This window comes from Curcuma longa, chromosome 1 (assembly GCF_044706935.1).
Source record: "Curcuma longa cultivar G26 ecotype Majalengka, Jawa Barat chromosome 1, ITB_CL_G26_1.1, whole genome shotgun sequence".
NCBI classification, from domain to species: Eukaryota; Viridiplantae; Streptophyta; class Magnoliopsida; order Zingiberales; family Zingiberaceae; genus Curcuma; species Curcuma longa.
Genome location: NC_133861.1, coordinates 2,066,953 through 2,073,454, shown reverse-complemented (window position 1 = coordinate 2,073,454; position 6,502 = coordinate 2,066,953).

Below are 6,502 nucleotides of genomic sequence, written 5' to 3'. Positions count from 1 at the left end.
GGTGAAAGCACTAATCGTCCGATGTACCTCATTATACCTTAGTCTCCTCCAAGTCGCTCATCTCGTAATGAGAATAGAATAGGAAAAGTCCGTAACGAAAGTACGCCTGCGCGCTCTATGTATTGAAGACGAACCGAACTACTCTACGTATAGCCGAACACATGTACGATCGATCAAGTGTTGGGCTCTGCTTTTGCCATTGCTGGTCATTCTTGAAGAGCTCTTGGTCTCGCATAATCGGCTCAACGAAAGCCGCAGCCGAATTTTGCTTTTTTTTATATAAAGGCTTCAATTCAAACCGTACTATAAAATAAATAAGCACAACAGCTCACTAGGAGAATTAATAGTCAATCCTGACATCAAATGAAAGAAGTTCCTACTGGAGGGCTGTACCCCGGGTTTGTTTCAATAGTTTCCCCTCAAATCACAGCAGCGACTGCAGATAAGGAATAAGATCAAAAAGCCCTCGGCGATTGAGAGAACTACTTTTTTGTGATTGCAACGCCATCCTGCCATCCTCTTCCAAGAGTAGGCGCACCAATTTTCAAAAACTTTTTCTTTTCCGCACTTGGAAAGACTATCGCTGCTCACGGAAGAAATGGATAGAGAGAGCTCGCCCTTCCAGCTTTTGGGGCACTTCACTCGCTAGGGAATGCCTTTCGATTTGGTCGTCATGACCAGATTTGATTGTTTATCAAGTGACACTATTTTCTTTCCTTTCCACGGTTGTCCGTCAGACTTGGGAATAGTTTTTCATCAAGTCCAAACCTCGGGAAAATGCCTCGATGTTCGCGGTTCCCTACTTAAGCACCGTTGCCTAATGTATAGTAAGCATGCTGGCTAACTTGGTACATAAGGATAAAACTTATCTCACTCCAAGCTTTGAAGCCTTTATATAAAAAAAAGCAAAATTGGATTGAAAAGCTGGGGCCTTCCCTCCGCTCTGTTATCTCCAGGTATTTATCCCCGAGGACAAGGGGCAAACAGTAGTTTATTCGAGAAGATCTGTGCCAGGCCAAGAAGCAGAAGACTTTCCCGAAAGAAAGATTTTTTTCTACTAGTCTATTAGTAAGAGAATCTAAGAAGCTAAGCTTTGAAAAGGCACTGCTCTAACCGGCGTATGTGCCTAGATTAGGACTAGCTGGTATAAGGTTGTAAGCCAGTGCGCAAAGCCACTTGAATCTTTCCTATCCATATGGGAAGCATGAACGAATTCTTCTATGACTCTAGGCTCAAGGCCATGCTATTACTATAGAGAAATCCTTTAACCGCGTCGTTATCACTCGCCCCTCGGCCCCGTCGTTATCACTCGGTCCTGTCCTCCACCATGGACTCTACATTACAGACTTGATTGACTGGCTTAGACCGACACCAATGTGCTTATGCCCCACGGAAATGTGCTAATTATTTTATTGGTAATGGTATGTTGTAGATACCTAGAGGTTTTGTAATAGATATGGAACAAGAGACTGAAAGTCTTGAATGTTCTACGAGGACCGATCTATCTTCTGCTCCGTAGGTACTAGTTAGGGCGCTTCAAAGTTGTTTCAAAAGGCTGCTGGAAAGCTGATTGAGACAGATTATTTTGAAACTGGATCAACGGAAACTATTTGCTCGGCTGGACCGTATTCAATCGCCCCTGGCTTAAAATGCTCGCTATTTTGAAAGATGGGTGAAAACTTGCTTTTATTATTTGCTTTCCTTATCTCGCTTGACCTTGTGTTCAATAAAAAGACTCTAAGCGGGAAAGAGAGATTCAGATCTAGGCAAGAGATAGACTCTTCATACCTTTCCATATTGGACCTGGGCCAACTACTGGTTATAAGATACCACTCCTTAGACTACTACGGCAAATTTTGAGAGGCTTCTCACTTAAAGGAAGATTGTTAGCTCCTTAGGGCATTACGAATCAAAGGCATAAGCCATGGAAGGAGAAGGGAAGGCCAATAAATGGCACTTTCTTACTATACTAAGGGTATGGAATGGAGTATGAATCTGAATAGTAAGACAGAGATAGAAACTCACTACTATAACAAGGGGAAGAACATGCCTCGTTCTTTCTTGCTTGATGGAGCGAACTGGCCCGTAGAGAAAGAGGATCAAAGCATATTCTAAAGGGCTGTTTACGACTTACCCACATGCCTTAAGAAAAGGAGTTTCTCACCAAGTTATGAGTATGTTACCCATGGTAGAAAGTGATATCAGGTTAGAGTAGGGCAAGGATGGGAAAACCTACAATGGTATCTTCCTATGAAACCTTATAGCAAGAATAGCCCTAGAGGGCTACGCCCCTTACTCCAGACTTAGACACTCTATCTATTAAGTCCTCTTTTGACTGCTATCATACTTATTCACAACGTGAGAACAGGTATGATAATTATAACTTTTATAACTGGGTAAGAGGACTCTATATTGGAATGTTTGGAGTAGGGCTTTTCTAGAGGCTAAGGCTAATATTCTCGGCCAAATATATAGTGGGGCCTAAGCAAATTAAGGTATTACGTAAATGGTGTACCATTTACTCTTCCCTTACTTATAGCAATTGCCCTTTCTTTCTAGACTAAGCCTTTAGAGCAATTCCCTGGTGAGTAAGGTCTAGTAAGATATCCCCTGCTCTTGTTCGAGAATCTGCTCCACATTCATGCCCAGAATCTGCTGCTCTCTTTCCTGCTTACAAACCGAAGCTCTTTTCGCCTTTACCGGAGCTGCTAAAGCAACTGCCAAATGACTTTCCTGTTGATTTCGCAGGACAGACAGATATTGAATTAACGGAAAGGAACGGAACTGCCTTAATCCACGAACAGTAAAAAAAAAATGGAATATCTATTCAAAAAGTGCGCCTACTTTCGTACCCAAGCACGGGATGCGACTTTCCAACTGAGATGGATAGGCAGGGTCAGCTAGTATTGAATAAGAAGAAGCCTTTCTTCCCCCGCTCCTTGGCGAATTTTTTGCACTACTAGCAATGAAGGGCGTATCAGCTCCTATCTTTACGGTAGAAAAATCCCTTCTTCTCATAGAAAGAAGGCATACTCTGCAAGCCAGTTTCACCTGTCATGTCAGCATATACTATTATCCAATCGGGGAACCTTCATTCCCCCCGCTGTATCGAATTCTTTGAGTGTCCAGCCTGCTCCCATTGTCTCGATAAGGTCAGCAGCAGGGCATACAGCAGGGATTGAGTAGTCTTGGGAGGCGGACTTCTAGTCCCCGGTTACGGGTTGACGACGTTGTTAAACACTAAAACTTTAAAAGTCTTTTACACCTTAGGGAAAGCGTACCGGAAAATCTTTCTTTCGCTTAAAATCCCAGTTTGGATGAGCAGAGTTACGCTCGATTTCGATTCATACTGAAAAATAGGTGAATAATTGATAGTAGATGGGGAAAGCTAAAGGCAGAGCTTGGATTTTCCAGTTGGAAATCCGTTAGAAAAGCTGTACCTTGACAATCGGAATGCATGGTTCCCTGGCGCTTCATGGGAAAAACCATGCATTCCCTCCCGGGCTGGGCTCTCGCGTGTCCGGGGTCCGATCAGATCAACCAGCGACCTCCAAAATCCAATCTCCAGCGACAACGGTCAAAAAAATGCATGAACGACGAATTGCCCGCCAACTATGGACGGTATAGAAGATTCACTTCGCGCATACACCGAGAACACGGCATAGCCGCACCCCTTCCCTTATAAATAACAAGGCCATTGCTTGGCTGCTTTCTTAAGTGAATTGGGGTCAATAGCAGGTGTGAAGCAAGAAGGAAGAGAGAGGCCTGTGCACAAGCTTGATGTTCAAAAGCCCAGGATCAGAGTGCTTCGCCCTAGAACTTGTAACTCTATTTTCATTGGTCGCTCCTTGATTAGAGCATGGCAATTCGATTAAGATTTGGCAATCAATTAAGAAGGGTCCCCCCGAGGGGGATCAAGAGAAAGCTTTGAGTCTCTCCCCCGGGTTCTGAGAAGAGCTGGTGCCCCAAACAAACTCCTTTCTTTGGCTTATATCCATAGTCTGACCCGACCTCCTCGGAGACGCTTTGAATGATTAAAACGAGCTTTTCACTCGAAAAAGAAGGAGAGTTGAACTTGTTGCATGCATCCTTTACTATGAAAGCTTCCCTGGAATAAGGAAAAACCCTGATCATCCGCTTTAGCATAATTTCGTTTAAAGCATTTTTGAACTCATTTTAAGCCCCTTCGGGCCCTTTCACTTTTTTTTTAATCAAAGCAGGAACCTCTTCCAATTGAAAAGAATAGCCATAGCTTAGTGCCCGTAAACACATCCATCGGTTTTAATCTTCCCCGGCACTGTTTTCAAGTCCAGTCTCACAACAGAGCTATATATCCCTTAATCCAGTATTAGGTCACGGATACCAGTGAGGAGAGCCCGAAGGAGACAGAAAGAGACTCCCTTGAAAGAAGTACGATCAGAAACGCTCCTCCTTACCAAAAGAAAGTAAAGCCCTCTGTAGGATTTCGATAGATTCAAATCAACATGGAGACTACAAGCCAGAATCGCTACTTAGTAAGAGGCCCTCTCTCTATTCAATAGGTGGAGTCGTGTCAATGCATCCCACCGTGCTTTATTGTTCGCCGATGAAAGAGAGAGATGAAGCTTTAAGGGAGGAAACGAATTCAAGGGAAGGAGAGTTGGGAATCAACGGCTAAGAGGAAAGCAAAGGATAGTATTTGCTATGCCAATGTCAGTAAGCTACTATTTCTGCTGTGCCAGCTAAGGAAGAAGGGAAAGAAAGTCAGTCCCGAAAGTAGGAAGTAGATTCTTTCTTTAATTGATAATGTCGAGGCAGAGGTCCAGGCTTCTTTCTCATTATTCCAAGAGTGGAAGCAGATCAGAAGAACGATAAGATAAACTTTCAGTAGTGAGGGGTGCAGATGAGCGAGAAGAGGGTATGGGAACAACGCTTTGACTGCAAGAGATCCCATGAAAACGATTTTGATATTGAAGGAATGAAGCCCCAAGACAAAGCACTTTCTTTCCTTTTCAAGAAGCTAAGCATCTAATAACCAAGAAGGCAGAAAAGGGATCCTTTCATGCGATTCAATCTCAAATCAGGGGATTCCATGGTCAATAGATAGGCCATTCAAAAAGTTCAACTGGAAAAGGCGACCGGAGGGAGGAAAAAGGAGTCTGTACTCTGCTCGCATAGCAAAGACACTGACAGCATCACACGGAGGCATTTAGGATTTCTCGTATATTGGCTTCATAGATCCATTATCACAGTTTCACCAGCAAGTCTCATTTCAGAGCACTTCTTCAACATAGCTGTACATCATCATATCGGGACTCAAGTTGCCCTTGGGGTTCTGGTCACAGCGAACTTGTACAACGACTTTCATGCTATAGTCGATAGATCTCGACGCGGTTTTCCGGATTCTGTAAGAGTGCTGGCAAAATTCCATTTGCTGCAGGCCCAAATCGTAGTAAGTAGTTGGGAAAATTTTCCGAATAGAAGAGCATCCCTGAGCAATTCAAGAGGCGCATCGTTTTCAAGGATAGTTAGATGGCATAGAGTAAGCTCGATCTCAGCGGAAGAGATTAACATTAAATTCCATGTCTGGAGGCCGTATTCTCAGGGGTCAAGCAAGTAGAAGGCCCCGAAGTATATGACAAGGCTTTCAAGATTCATAACAATGTCCTCCCTCACTGCGTAATACTAAATTAATTTATTTTTATTCTTTAATTTACTATATTTTAGGGGGAAATTGACTTTACTAGCAGCATTATGAACAATCAGGTAAGAAAATAGAAATGGAGTACCCTGAGGTAGATTACAACCCTCATCGTGTAGGGCTACAATTTTGATTCGACCAGGGACTGCCAAGCTCCGCCTACATCACCACTTTTGAAGGAGGATCGGGAACCAGCTAAGGCACCGTAGCGTCACCTAAAGGCGTAACTGACAGGTTCTGTTCTATCTGCCCATCCTAGTCATCCCGTACTCCAAAAAAGTAGAGGTGAGGTCCGGAGAGTGGGACGGATCTACCTGGCCAAGGTGCCAATGTAAAGTGGTTCTCCGATATGTTGAAATATGGCTCGTGCTTTCCGGGAAGGCAGGTCCGATCAGTCCTTCCCCAATTAGCATCTCGCCTGATCTCTGCTGAGTGAATAGCAGCAAGTGCTAGTTCCAGTCAGTAATCATTTGATGCGCGGGATCTTTACTGTGACGAGTAAGAAAAGATGAAGTACTACGGATATCATAGCTTTAGAAAAAGTGATTCAAATCAGTGAACTGTAATCGTCCAAGCCGGCGGGTAAGGTGAACCAGACCGGGCAGGTGAACGAACAAGGAAAGTAGAGGATTCGGATTCGGATAGGCGAGTCAAGGCGTTTGTGTGAAAACTCTATCTGTCTAAAATAGAGATGGGGAAGGTGTTCAGTCAGTAAGAAAAGTGGTATAAAGAGCCGGAAAGGAAGAAGCTGAGGAGATAACGGGGGAATAAGGAACCTTAGAAACCCTTAAAAAGATTATTCATTCCCTCTCTTAGAGAGGT